The following is a 15,507-nucleotide window of genomic DNA, read 5'->3' on the forward strand; positions in this document are numbered from 1 at the left end:
ATTAATTTCACCAATTCTTTTTTAAATTTGCCATCTAGGAAATTCAAAATTATACATGTGGCTTGTATTTTTATTGAATGGTTCTTTTTTTTTTCTGCACTTTCTAGGGCCGCTCCCATAGCATATGGAGGTTCCCAGGCTAGGGGTCCAATCAGAGCCGCACCACCAGCCTATGTCAGAACCACAGCAGTGCCAGATCCAAGCAGTGCCTGGGACCTACATCACAGCTCACGGCAATGCCAGATCCTTAACCCACTGAACAATGCCAGGGACTGAACCCACAACCTCACGGTTCCTAGTCAGATTCGTTGACCACTGCACCACGACGGGAACTCCTGAACGGTTCCTTTATAAACTAAAACAAACTCAAAAGACACATGAATTAAAGGAAATATATAGACCTTGTTTGGATCCTAATTCAAAGAAACCAAATGGAAAGAAGACACAATTGGGTAAATTTGAAAACTGGGCATTTGATGATATTAAAGTATTAAAAATCAGAATTTTAGAGATGGTGATTATGATACAAAAGAGACTTTTTTAGAAAAATGTACAAATTAAGTGATACAATATTTGGGATTCACTTCAAATAAATAAATAAAGGGGGGGGGAGGAGAGGAGGCTGTAGGTGAAACAAGTTAGGCCATAGGCATTGAGGGTGAGCACTGGGTACATGGGACTGCATCACATCAGTCTCTTTGCTTTCAGATGTGTTTTAAATTCTGCAAAATATGAAATAAAGTTTCATATTTTGAAATATATTTGAAATATATTTTTTGGCTGTGATGTAGACCAGGAGCTGTAGCTCCGATTTGACCCCTAGCCTGGGAACCTCCATATGCCAAGGGCGTGGCCCTAAAAAGCGAGGAAAAAAAAAAAAAAAGGTAAACAAAATCAAAGCAACCCCCATACAGACCACATGCGTATTCATTCCATGAAGTAAGCAGTGGCTATGAGGTAGTCTCCAGAGCAGGACTGCCGGCTTCAGGTCTGCACTTTCCCCCACCAGTGAGCTGTGTGATCTTGAGCAAGTGACTAAGCCTCTCTATGCTTCAATTTCCTCCTTTGTGAGTGGGGATAACAGTATCTACATGACAGGGGTACTGTTTCCAATGGCTGCTGTAACAGACTGCCACACACTTAGCGGCTAAAAAGAACACACTGGAGGTCAGAAGTCTACAATCATTCCACAACACCACACTCCTTCTACAGGCTCTCAGGGAGAACCCGTGTCCTTCCCTTTTCTGGCTTCTGCAGACAGACTGCACTTCTTGGCTCAAGATCCCTTCTTCCAACCTGAAAGCAAGCAGCACTGTGTCTTTTCTTCCTCGGCCTCCTGCGATGGCCCTGAGCCCACCTGGATAATCCAGGCCAGTCGACCCAGCTCAAGAGCCTTCTATCACACCTGCGACGTTTCCTTCTCCAGGCACAACAACATATTCACAGGTTCTGGAGATGAGGACATGGCCATCTTCAAGGAGACATTATTTAGTAACCACAATGGGATTGCTTTGAGAGCTACATATGTGGAATAAATACTTTTTTTTTTAAAGTGTACTTGGCACATGGTAATCACTAGTTAAATATTAACTGTTAATCAGCGATTATTACATAGTATTTGTCAATCAAGTTTTAAAATCCTGAACCTGTCAGAAAAAAAGTTGCAGCCAAGGATGGCTTATAACTGAAGGAGTAAAAATGGAAACTTCCTTAGAAGAAACCTGGAGTGTTCCCTTGTCCCCATTCGGCTCCATCTCTTCCTCTTTCCTGAGGGCTGGATAGCGGGACGCGCTGGAGCTGGGGCCACCACTTCTGACCATGAAGTAACCCGGGGAACAGAGGCCTCCTGTAGCAGAGAAAAAAAAAAAAAATAAAGAAATGGGGCTCCTTGAGAGCTTGGTTGAGCAGAGCTCCCACCTCCAGCCTGTTACACGAGACAAAAATAAATTTATATTGTGCTTAGGTTTCTTTCATCTGGGGGCTTGGTCACTCACAGAAGAATGTAATCCTACTGATACTTTAATTTCCATCTGTTTCCCATACATCGTAAGAGGTGCCAAACATGCGGAGAGGCCACAAAATGAAATAAGGAAACAGTCTGCATCTGGAAACCCACAGGGCTTTGTTGTTCTCTTCCCAATATATGAACCCGAGAGGGGAGCCGATGTAAGCACTCCCGTTTGTCCCAACTAGGTTTCATGTATTTCTTCCTTTTTGATCATCTTTTTAAACATCATGATCCTTGATGTGGCAAAAACAATGTGAGAGGAAAACTGAACTCAGGCTATAAAGCCACGTGTGGGAAGAAATGCATGGTTCAGGTGGGAAGTACCAGTGAGTGAGGTTCTGAAGCATAAAGCCCCAGAAGACTGGTGCTGCCTGGTGCCCAGGTCCCCGGTGGGCAGAGTGAAGAGGGAACAGAGACTGAGGAGAGGGGGCCAGAAACAGGACAGAGAGAAAGGGAAAGACTCACCTCTTTGAGAACACACCCTTGATTCCTTCTAGCCCATGGATGCCCAGGAGAACTACTTGTGTGGTTTTCATTCTTTGTACATCTTTGAAGCAACTCTGGGGAGAGGAAAGACCCATCCAAGTACTATGTTAAATGCCTTTGGAAATAGAATCATTTCAGCCAACACACACATTAAATATGCTTAGGCTGGTACCCACGGTGATCAAGACACCTTTGTGACTGGGCAGGGGTGGGTATGCTGGCAGCTAATCTGGCATCCCCTACCTCTATCCTCGAGACTAAGCAGTCCTTGGCTTGGTCAGGAGTATCCTGCTCCCCTCTGCATCCTGGGAGCCTCAGGGAGACAGACGCCACCTCTGCTACAGAGCCACTCCAAGGGTAATCCCGTCTTCCTTGCCTGTGTCGGGGGAAATATAAACCTGTGACCCAACCAAGGCCAAAGACATTCTAGGAGATATTTGCTGGAGGTTTATGAGCAATGCCCCCTTACTCTCAGAAGAGAAGTGGCTTTGTTCCCCCTCCTGGACAAGAGCAAAGAGGTCACACAGGAAGGAGATAAAGCCTAGACTGTGGCCAGCAGAGCAGAGACAGAAAGAACCTGGGTCCTGAAGGACACCTTCACGGTGCTGGATCAGCCACTCCTGCAGCCCACCTGCCTCTACCCTTCCACGTGGTGTTATGGATTAGCCTTTATGAAGTTTGGGCAAACTCATCTTACTTCACAATGAATTCACTGTGTGTAGTGGAGAACTGTGAGCTGGCTTTTTCGCTGTTGTCATTGTAATCATCGTCATTTGCTTTGTTTGTGTACTTTTAGCGCGAATACCCAGCACCATGTTTGAAAGTTACCTGACATCCATCACCACGGATATCACGAAGGGAGAACACCAAAGAGAGATGATTCTTTAATGATCAAGAATGAGTGGAATTTTGAAAATATAATGGTGTTTAACAAATAATGAATAAAAATGATTGCAAGCTCTTCCTAAGGTGATAAATCACCTAAGATGATTTTGACCTGAGACCAAAGCTTTCTCTGGCTCCATTGGCAGCTACAGGTGACCCCTGAACAACTCAGGAGTTAGAGGTGCCAACCCTCCGTGCAGTGGAAAATCCATGTATAACTTATAGCTGATCCTTCCTACATCCCAGTCTTCTATACCTGAGGCTCCATATCCACGGATTCAACCACTCTCGGGTCTTACAGTGCGGTAGTGGTTACTGTTGAAAAAAATTCACATATAAGTGGACTACTATTGATCAAGGTTTAACTGTACTTACTTAAAATTCTTTTTCCTGGGACCTTTTCAAATTGGCCCTTCTGCCCATGATCAGTAATGAGGGTGTGGAAAGATAAAAGTTATGATCTCACCTTTTTTTTTTTTTTTTTTTTTTGGTCTTTTGTCTTTTTAGGGCCACACCCTTGGTATATGGAGGTTCCCAGGCTAGGGATCTAATCAGAGCTACAGCTGCTGGCCTACACCACAGCCACAGCAACGCCGGATCCTTAATCCACTGGGCGAGGCCGGGGATTGAACCCGAAACCTCATGGTTCCTAGTCTGGTTCCTTAACCCCTGAGCCACGATGGGAACTCCACCTTTCTCTTTGATTGTTGTTTGTCTGTGCCCAACATGAGTGTGCAAGGGATACATGGTGAAACAGGAGGAGAAAAATGCAGCTCACATCTCCAAATTCTCCAACTCCCAATTTTTTTTTTAATCTGTTGACCTTCCTGCTCAGCTCCACCCCCGGTGTGGTGACATGATGGAGACACAAAGAATGCCCTTACTGGTTTTAGTTCCAAGATCCAGACGAGGAGAATCCCTTTGGAAGATTTTAACTAGAATCCTGTTTCCTATAGATTTGCCAATATAATTCCCAATGTAATCCATATGGATTTTTCTTTTGTTAAGAGTAAATCGGAATTTGGTGAGAAGGTTGGTCTCGGAGATGCTCCCCCCGCCCTCCACCCCGCCTTGCACTCAGTACTAGATTCAGGAGAGAGAGGCTGTGTTCAATACAAATGCAAAACGCTCCACTCAGAATTATCTGTGCTCTGCATGAGTAACGACAGCAGCTTGCAAGTGGGCAGGACTTGGCAGAGAGGCCCCATCACAAATCCAGCGCCGCACCAACATGCTCCACAGAAGCGCCTGTGAAATCTGCCTTCAGTCGCTAATTTCACACTCCAGGGACAGAGCTGTGAACAGTTTAGAGCACCAATTTCCCATTTTCATAATAGTTTCCTTACCCCTCAGACACCCTTTTAGTGGCTTTTGCAGGGGGTGCCCACCTTTTAAAAATCAGAATGTTGGTTCCTTTAAGGTTACGTACTGGGTTTGCTTTTACTTAATTATCTCTTTAATTTCATGACTTTACAAATCTCAGAGATATTTTGTCTTTAGATATTTTGCAAACCTCTCCCTGGCTGGGTTGTATTTTCTAAAAATCAAAATGAATCACTCACATATCCTGCATTCATTATTCCCTCTGCTGCAGCTTTCTAAATGACGAAGGGCCTTTAGATGCTTCCGTGATGAGCACGAATGCATTTGAAATGTGCCGTTAAGATATGCGTTTCATATCCTTTCAGATCATAAAATGAGTTTTCTTCTCTGAGTTTCTGCAGACCTGAGAAATACTCTTCTCTTCTAGAAAGAGTTGCAAGACATGGGGAGGGACCTTTGAGACAGACAGGGGCTGAGTCAGAGTTGTCCGAGCTGATGAGATTGACGGATGGGAAGGCATCACTCCAAAGAGGGGAGTTTGTAAGACTCTTGGTGGCCAGGGGTGTATTTGGGATCAGGGTTTGATTATTCCTGTTGTCCTTGACTTGGTTGTGCTTTTCCATCAGTGACGAAGCTCACATGGGACAACTATTATTCAGATCATGCTCAGGTGTTTCCCCACCTATCACACCTTCCATTTCCTTCTGCTCCTATGAATCCTTTAAAACTAGCTCATACCTCTTCTCCTCTGAGAAGCCTACCCTATGTGTGTGAGCTACGCTGGATCCTTTCCTCTCCTGACTGCCTCACAGTGCCTGCAATTTGAATGCTTCATGTGTTTTCTCCATAACCCACCTGATGCCTTTCTCCCCAAATGATGTCTCTAAATGCAGGTATCACCTCTCCTTATAGAGAGTTCAAAGACTTAGTTTTGATACCCACACCAAAGATGCAGTTCCTCTTTGGGAAGAAAGTAGCTTCAGGCATGGCTGGATCAAGTAGCTCAAGTCAGGGCTCCACTTCTTGACTCTTGTTTTTCTCTGTGTTGTCCAGATATACATGCAAACCTTCTCAACTTGGTGGCCTCGTTTTACATCCTTACAGTAATGAGTTCTGGTTTATTTTTCCAAGTAGCTCTCATTGGCCTGGTTTGGGTCATGTGATCATCAGTGAATGACTTTGGCCAAGGAGAGAGAAGGGTAGAATATACTGATCAGCCAGGCCTGAATCATGACTATAAATCCAGAACTGGAAGCTAGTGGGGTCAGTCCTTTCACATGGAGTAAAGAGGGGATAGGAAGAAATTGGTCACTAAAAAGAAAATCAGGCTGAACTTCCAGGAGAAGAAGAAAGATGCAGGGCAGACAAAAGCAACAGCTGTCTCTTTGTGAGTGAACGAGGCAGGAAAGAAACCCATGTTCAGTGTTGAACATACTGTGAGGAAAAAAAAAAGATGAAACTGGAGACAGGGAAAGAATGCATTTAAGAGAAAGTCAGCAGGACTAGGTATTTATGGGCATTTTGTTATTGTTGAGTTGAGAAAAGACTTGTAATGATGTGTGACATATAAATACTTATTAATGGAGGAAAATGTGCAAAGGAGTGTGTGTAAAGTATGACATACTATGCGAACAAAAGGCAATGTGGCTATTACTGCCAGTAAATCCTTATTTTCCTCAGGATCCCCAGTTTCTATGGAGAGATTAAGTTTTATTTACCTGTTTTTAAATATTAAACTGGCAATTTGGGGCCTTAATTCCTTGGCCAAGAGAAAGAATGTGTATTTTTGTGTAATCAGGATCACCGGCTCCATTTCATCTAATGTTCTGTCTAAATCGTCAACTTGATTTAGGGCTTGGCTGATAAACTTGGATGTGTTTGCTCTTAGCCTCTGTTAAACAAAGAATAATGTCACAGGCAGTAACTGACTAAAGAGGATGGGCTTCAGTAGTGGTGGTAAGTTACGTAAGAAAATTGGTGATTATAAGAAAATTCTCCTCTCCCCTGATAATAAGAGTGGTCAAAAAGGAAAAGGAATTGAGAACCCAAAACCTCCACTGTGGCTGCAGGAATCAAACATCACTATTCTCTTCCTCTCACCTGGCAGTTTGTAAAGTAGGTACATGTCCCCACATCCCCCAGTCTCACTACGCCCCAGGCTTCACAAGCACTAACCTGATTTCTGGTCCTTTGAATTCCCAGACCTGTCCCCTCCTCTGAGCCTTTGCATTAGCTGTTCCCCCTGCCTGGCACACTGTTCCCTCAGATCTTGCTTAACCTTCAAGACAGCCCACACACCTCCTCAGAGAGGCCCTCTCAGACCATCTAAAATGAGAGACTAGCCCCACCACAAGTCACTCTATCCCATCACACAATCTATTTCCTTTATTGCATTTTTCACAACCTGAAATTATGTTCATTTGTAAATTACCCAACAAGGCTGGGTAGACTGAAACTCCTGGAAATAGATGAACCTTGTCTACCTCGTTCACTGCTGTTTGCTTAGAACCTAGCCTAGCAGACAATGTAAAGTAGGCACTCGATAAATATCTATCAAATGAATTCATTACTTCATTCATGGAAAGTGGGGTCAAGCATCTTCCTTTGGGGTTGCGTTGCTTTGCCTTTGGGTTGTTCCACTACCAGTATGTGCATCTCATCTCTAGCAAAAGGACAGTCCCCTGAGGGAGTCAGCCTTTTGCATGAGACCAGAGTTTCTTGGTCTCAACATAGTGACATTTTCAGCCAGGTGACCTTTGTTGTGGGGCCATCCTGTGCATCGTGAGAGATTCACCAGCATCCTTGGCGTCTACCCACTAGATGTAGTGGCACTCCATCCCAGCCGTTACAACCAGAAATGATGCAGGCATTGCTGTTATCTCCTGGGGGAAAAGCACTCCAAGTAGAGAATCCCTATATTACACCAGTGCCAAGGTCAGTGCCAAGTGCATGCCCTGTTTACCCTTGTTGGCTGAAGATGTGGGCTTCAGTTTTATCTCCTTTGAGGACTTTAGGCCATTGCTTTTCTAAAACTTTGTACCTTTTCTAGTGCATCAGTTCCCCCATAAAGCAATATAATAGCACCAAGAAGAGGAGGCCAGTCAGTCAAACTGGGTGGTTGGAAGAGGACAGGTGGGCTTCATAAAGCAGAAGTTCAGTTATGTTCACAGCCATACCTCCAGACCATAGAACTTCCCCCTGGCCCACAGTAGGCTCTCAGAAATATCTGCTATTGAAACACCTCTCAGAGCAGAACAGATTGAAACACTGAAGCAAATGATAATACTGGTGACTCTGAATGCACTGAACAGGGTGCTATTTTTATTCTAAAGGGGGAGATGAGTACATTGGCTCTATCAGGGAATCTTGAAGTAGATCAGATTGGTTCTGGGGAAATCGCCCAGTGTGGTTCTGGGGAAAATCCCAATGACTAACCCTAGGTAAGGAAAGATGTTCAACAGCATGACAAACCCAGGAAATGTGGGTCCAAGCGACAATCAATTCCTTTGTGAATGTCTGAACTGGAGAAAGGGTATACACTTTTGTTGAATTCATATATTCTAGCGGTGCATTTAAACCACTGGGAAATCTTAATAAAAATGTTAACAATAATAATAGTTATTGAATATTACATGTGTGGTACATTGTTTTAACAATTATTTATTACTCAAGACTCATTTAACCCCCTCATATAACCTACCTCTATGAGACAGGTATTGTGACATTATATTATCTCTACCTGACAAATGAGAAAACTGGGGACCAGAGATTCACTTTCCCTAAATCACTTTGAACCCAGGCAGTCTCCAACAAAATCACAGCCATAAAAGTACAAAAGTTCTTTTAAACAGACCTAATAACTACTTTAAAGAATTTAGAGGAAAAGATGGATAAAAGACTACAAAGTGGAGAATTTCAACACAGATTCTGAAAAATTTTAAATAGACCCAAAAGGACATTTCAGAGCTAGAAATTCAATATCTGAAATTAGAATGTTTTTAATGAGCCTAATAACAGGCTGGACATAAAAGAAGAATCAGTGAACTCAAAGTCAGGTTGACAGAAATCATCGATACTGACTCAGAGAAAGAAAAACCTGAAGATTTTTCTAAAAAGAAGAGAACCTATGAGACATGTGGGACAATATCAAATAGTCCAACACATGCATAATTGGAGATTCAGAAGAAAAGGAAAGAGGCAAAGAAAGAGAAGACATGATGTTGGCAGTTATAATGGGTGAAATTTGCCCAGAATTGATTAAAGACATGAAGCCAAAGATTCAAGAAGCTCTAAATAGGATAAATACAAAAAGGCCACATCATCACAGTGGAAAAGAATCCAACTAGGAACCATGACGTTGTGGGTTTGATCCCTGGCCTCACTCAGTGGGTTAAGGATTTGGTGTTGCCGTGAGCTGTGGTGTGGGCTGCAGATGTGGCTCGGATCTGGCATTGCTGTGGCGCTGGCGTAGGCCGGCAGCTACAGCTCCAATCAGACCCCTAGCTTGGGAACCTCCATATGCTGCAGGTGCAGCCCTAAAAGGACAAAAAAAAAAAAAAAAAAGGCCACATCTAGGTACATTATAATCAAACTTCTAAAAATCAAAGGTATAGAGAAAATATTAAATATAGCTAAAGAAAATACATGCTATTCAACAAAACAATCAAAATGATGGCTTCTGACTTCTCTAAGAAACAGCAGGTGTTATAAGGCAAAGAATATTTTTGAAGTGCTAGGGGTTAAAAACAACAACAACAAATTGCCAAATTAGATTTCTATACCCAGCAAAAATAGTTTTCAAAAGTGAATATGAAATCAAGCTATTTTCAAACAAAATCTGAGAGAACTTGTCACCAAGTAAATTTACCCCACAAAGAATTGTAAAGGAAGTTTTCAGGCTGAGACAAAATGATCCCAGATGAAAGCACAGATCCACTGCGAGGAATATAGAACAACAGGAGGATAAATACATATGTAAATATAAAATACTACTTTAAATAAATTAAGTACTGACTTAAAGTAATAATATTGACAATGAATTGTAAGGGGTCCTGTCCACATGCCCCTGACCCCAGGGTCCCTCCACGGGGCCCAGGCTATGGTGTGTGGGTTCAGGGCGTCACGTAGAATGGGTTCTCGAGGCTGAGCACACACAGCCTCGTTCTTGCTGGAGGGTCAACAGGCTCCATGAGGACCCAGGTCACATGTGCCATGACATGTGTCGACACAGCAGTGCAGCCAGGGGACAGGGCACAGCTTGAGAGCTCCCAACCCCCACCCTGTCCCCTGTCGAGCCAGCAGGTGGAGTGGGCGATCTTGGGGATTTCTCCCCCGCACGGAATCCACCCACAGGTGCTGGGAGTCCACACCCTGTGCCAGCTTGGTACCAGGCCCTGGGGAGGCAGCCAAGATCCCAGGCCTGCCCCGCAAACTCTGCCCTCATCACGGGAGACAGACGATGACCAAGAAGGCAAAGCAACGCTGCAGGCAGTTTCAGCGAGCTGGACATGTACTGGGGAGAACCTTAACCAGACTGAAGTGGTGGAGCCACAGGCGGCCGGACTTGGATGGGGACTCCGGGAATGAGGAGGGGACATGTGACCTGAGTCCTGAAGAAGGAGCAGGTCATGGGAGGGGTCGAGAACCAGGCAGGAGCAGGCCCTGCGGGACCCCTGGAGAAACGGCCTCTCGCCGCCCCCATCCAAAGCCCCTGCAATAGCAGCCCAGGGCTCTTTTGAGGGGCTACAGAGAAGAGTAGATAAAAGCCTGGACCCTGGCAGCAAGTAGTCTGGGTTCAAATCTCAGCCCTATCACTTACTCATTAACTTAACTACCGCTCTGTGCCTGTTTCCCAATTTAGAAAGAGAACAGAACCGCTGCGAGGATCGAATGAATAAATCCTCACACAGCTTGTAGCCCAGGGCCGGCACGTGGGGGGCCCGAGTGGCTGGAGAACACATCAGCAGATGTCCTTGGAAGTCAGAGCAGGCACTTTTAAACCAGCCCACATTCAGATCCCACCTCTGGAGCATCTTTAATGAGAAAATTGCGCCTTTCCAGAATGGCCAGGAAATGAATACTCAGAGACTCCCAAATGTCTATATTCTGTCTTGACACCAAATGATCTTCCAGACACCCAAGGCTTGCTCTCAGACTTGTCTTCACTAGTGATACAGGAAGGGGTGAGTGAACCACAGACCCTAAACCCAGGAAGGACCTTTAGGACTATGGTAGTGGTTACAAGTCAGGGCTCTGAGGCCAGACTTGGGTTCAAACCACCACTCATCAGTTGTGTGACCTTGAACAAATTTTCTGAGCCTGTTTCCTCATCTACAGAATGGAAATAATCATCACAGAGTGACTGTAAGGCACAAATTTCCTAAATGCACACGTCCATCCATATAATAATGACGCAACACCACAGGGATGTGAACTGTCATGGTTCATCTTACTGTCATCACCCAGGACAAAGACAGTCTGAAATCCTCAATGTTAGTGAGGTTTGCAGACAAGGCCTCAGAGGTGGTGGGGAGAGACCCACACTAAAGACAATAATCACAGGGGCCCAGAGAGACGCCCCTGAGCCCCCAGCCTCTGGCCCACGCCCGCAGCTGGAATGGATGCATGTTTCTGTGTTCTGGTTACACAGAACTTGCTTGGGGCTCAGCATTGTGTTGCTGTGAGCCCCTCCACCTCGCAGACTCCAGGGACTGCCATCAGCCAGGCTCCTTGCCTTGTCCATTTCATCCTTCCTTGTAAAGGAAAACATGTGCGCTTGTCCTGCCTGAGTCTTCATCCCCCACCTCCCCGTACAAGGTCTCTGCAAACCTGACATTGTGTTCTTTCCCTTAGAGGGCAACCACTCTCCACCAGGATCCTCACATTCCTGCTGCAGGGGGGCTGCCAGCCGAGTGCTGCCTTGGGTCCCCTCCACAAATTCTGGGGGATGGAGAAAAGCCCCACAAATGGCACAGCGAATCCACAACTGCAGTGAAAGAGCCTGTGATTAAACCGAGATGTCAAAACCAATATGCAAAGAATGTGATTAAAAGACAAGCTTGGTTGGCACCAGAACATCACTCTTAACTGAGCCTCTGCCTCCGTTTTTACATGTGACAAGGAAATTAATGACAGCTTGATAAACCTTCAAGAAAAATTAATTACCCCTGCTGCCTGCCCCTCCCCTGTGTTGTTTAACCTGCACTCTCCTGCCCCCCCCCCACCTACCCCCTAGTGGGCTCCCCCCCTGGGGGGGTTGCTGATTATACAAAGGGGGGGCAGGGGGACTGCAACATTCAAACAGCCTCAGCTGTTCACCTCTCCGCTGAAGCTCCTCTCCAGGCTCTGAGTGAGTTTGTTTTTTGGGCCCCTCTGCACAGATGCAGCCCAGGAAGAAAGAGGCAGTGTGCCGGGGGGGTGTTTATGGCAGAAAGAACAGAAGGAATTAGATGGGGTGGGAATCTACACAGCATTGAAATGGGGATGGTGCATTGCATTGTCTGCCATGTGGCTCCCTCGGGGACTAGATTTATTCCCACAGGATGAGGGACAGAGGGAGGGAGAAGGGATGAATGTGGGGGTTTCAGGAGAGGCAACGGAGCTAAGGGGGGCGGGCCTAGGCTGAGGCCACATGTGTACAGGGGGTGAGGGGGTGTGATGTCAGGGGATTTACAACTCACGACTCACTGGGATTCAGGGCATAGGCTCCCAGAAAAAAGATAATGGGAATACGAAGGGCGGTGTTGGGGGGGAATTCATCACCACCTCCTCCACCCCTCTCCACCCTCATGCCGAGATGCAGGGTGAGCTTTCTGCAGGAGGCGGACACCAGTCCTGTGCGTGAACTTGGGCTGTCATTGCCGGACAGACACCAAAAACCAGGAGTGAGAGAAACAATCACAGGGATGGGGTGTGGGGAGAAGGCATGAGTGGGCAACGCCGAAGGGCCACAGTGCAGCTATGAGCATCACTGTCATGGCAGTGACCAAAGGGAGACAAAGAGACAGAGATCAGGAGGTTCCCTGGTGGCAGGTCCCCTCCCAGGACAGTGGATCTGGGGAAGCAGAACCCACCTGGGCCAGCCCTGTGAAGCCACCTCAGGCTTGCTGGTTTCTGCCTTTAGCAGCCCCGGCCGCCCTGGGACCCAGGTCTCAGCCCCAGCACAGGGGACCCGCCTCTCCCTCTCTCTGTCTTCTGGGACTTGTCTGAGCTCCAATGTCACCATCCAAACTTCCAGCCCTGGTGCCCACCCCCTGCCCCACTGTGTGACCTCCTCAGTCAGGTCCAGCACACCTGACCCCACCCTGTGCCCTTGCGCAGCCTCAGATGGGCACCCCTGGGGATGTGGAGGGCCTGGGACACGGCCTGAGGCCCCTTTCCACGGTGGGAAATGATGCTTGAATCACTTCCATCATGCCTGACACCAGTGTGCCTAGGACGCAGAAGGGGGCAGGAACTGTGTCCCCTTGGCCAGAACCAGCTTCCATCAGGGCAGGAGAAGCAGAAGAGGAGGCGCCGAGCTGATCCGAGCAGCCAAAGTCTCCAAAACATCTCCCACCCACAGACGAGCGCCCTGCCCACAGAGATGCCTGGGCGCCTGGAACCAGCAGATAATAGATGCCCCTGAACTTGCAGAGTCCTGCCCGGATTTCAGTCTTAACAAGTAATTTGCAAGAAGTAATTTGCCAGCACCTGGCGCCAAAGAAAGAAGACACGTTATTAAGGTCTGAGAGGAGTGGGCAGGGCAGGAAATGTGTAGATCTGCTTGAAAAGAAAAGATTCAACTGTCTTCTCGGAGCAGAGAGGGTCAGGACCACCTGACTCCCTCCCAGGGGGCACTCTCAGCCAGCGGGCACCAGGGAGATGGTGATCAGAGCAGCAGAGGATATGTAGCAGTTGCTAAATTCCAGCAGTCCTGCTAGGGGTCAGCTAGAGAGGGCCACTGTCACCAGGACTCTAGCCCTCTGACAGCAGGTAGACCTGGGGTTATGCCAACACCATGGGAGACTATAAACAAGCAACTGCAGAGAGACAGGAGAGTTATGGGGCCACCCTCAGACAGTTTTGTAGGGGAGCAGTGTCTGAGGGAAGAAAAGAGTTTCCATTTCTTCCCTGGGCTCTCCCCTGCCGGCCTGGAGCAGCTAAGGGACTGAAGAGGAAGGCGTGGGGCCTCCCTTCGAGGTGGGGGGGCTATGAACAGGCTGTGACCCACAGCAGCAGGACACAGGCTTGACAGGGTTAGGGCCAGGCAAGCAGGAGGTACCCTGATGACTTGTTTTATGCCCCCAGCCCACCTCCAACTCCAATCGCATCTGTCAAAACATGTGGTCTGTTTTCAAGAGCCTCTTCTTTCAAGCTCAAGTACAAACCTAGAGCAAAACCACTAAAATGATACTGGTTGAGGAGCAGAGGTGAAGGTGACGTTCCTCCCATGACAACTGTCGGCAAGAGACCCAAGAGTTAAGTGAGGCTCCAACATTGCTGGCATTCCCTCGAGAGACCCAGCCCCGCGGAGCCACGGGAGACACATGGATACTATTTAAAAATCCTTAACGAGATGCAGGCTGCTTGTTAACTAGAGGAGCTATGGCAGGGGAATGCTGGACATAGCTGCTCCCAGAGAGCCTGCTGCCTCCTCTGCCTGTGGGCCCACCATTCGCCTCATCAGTCTCCGAAGTCATGGAGGAGGGAGCAGGGGGGGAGGCTCCCACCTGCTGCCTGATGAATTCCTAATGCTGGAGTGGGGATATGAAACGGAGATGTTAGAGGGCTGATGATAAATAATTCTTACCAGCTCATCAACCTCAGCATTGTCCACAGGCAGTGCCTTCGGCCGAGACCGCCTGGTCGGAAGAGGCTTACCTGATTGTTGGCCTGGCCTTGCTGCAGGGGGCACGACACCCTGCTTGCCCTGGACAGTCTTTCGAGGTCTCACTGACATAAGAAAATATGCATTCAGAGCAGAACTGAGGATGGAGGGAGCACGCCCATGGAAGGGGTGACACTCTGGACAAGCAAAGCAACGGCCTCCTGCTCAGGTGCTCTCGCTGGTCTGTCTCCTGCCTCCCTCACAAGACCCTTGAAGGCAGCAGTAGCAGGTGAAGAATGGATACCTTTCATCAACTGCCAAAGACCTGTTAAGAGCCTCTTTGAGAAGGCCAGTCCCCTCAGGATGTCCACTCTCTGTCCCCACCCTGTTCAGTTACTCCCAGGAATGAAGGCCTGGAAGGAGTCAACTGCAAATGGACTCACTCCAGAGAAAAAGCCATTTGCTGATGGGTCTGCCTGGACTTCCTACACCACAAGCTCAGCTGCAAATGTTATGTACTTATATGTGAGATGGAATTTGAGTGTGGAATAGATTCCATTCCATAATTCCCGGAGTTATCCTAAACGCATCTCCACAATCTCGCCAGAGAAAAGCTGATACTTGTGTGAAGGACTTATGTGAAGGCTTCCTCACTGAATCCAATTTAAGGCTAGCCCCAGGCCTGTTTCCTGCATTTCTAAAATCCAGAGACAGGCCAGGCCACTTCCATGAGAGCTCTGCCCAGAATTTCCCCACGGAGAGAGTGAAAAATACAAGGGCACTCAAGACGGCCCATTTCTCAGGTTTACAACAGGTGCTCGATGTCAGAAAAACCACCACTTCTCAACAGAGCCTCAGGAAACGACGCTCCCTAAGGACTGGCTCAAGGCTGCTCCACTAAGCGGAGTGTCCCCTGGAAAGTGGGGAGGGGCACTTGGACACAGAGGAGGGTATACAGAGAATCAACAAATAATGTTTTATATTCTACCTCCCCAAA

General features: G+C 47.2%; 1 long non-coding RNA gene across 2 annotated transcripts in view; it reads right to left on the minus strand.

Annotated features, from left to right (window-relative positions):
• The window catches only part of LOC106508180, a 90,071-nt gene continuing 74,836 nt past the window's right edge, over positions 273-15,507 (minus strand). For both annotated transcript variants that reach the window (XR_002339973.1, XR_002339972.1), the window contains exons 5-7: positions 2,738-2,870; positions 2,474-2,568; positions 273-1,846 (exon numbers count right to left, since the gene is read on the minus strand). This is a non-coding gene — a long non-coding RNA (uncharacterized LOC106508180). The remainder of the gene's footprint in view (positions 1,847-2,473; positions 2,569-2,737; positions 2,871-15,507) is intronic.

Source organism: Sus scrofa, chromosome 17, assembly GCF_000003025.6.
Source record: "Sus scrofa isolate TJ Tabasco breed Duroc chromosome 17, Sscrofa11.1, whole genome shotgun sequence".
Lineage (NCBI taxonomy): Eukaryota > Metazoa > Chordata > Mammalia > Artiodactyla > Suidae > Sus > Sus scrofa.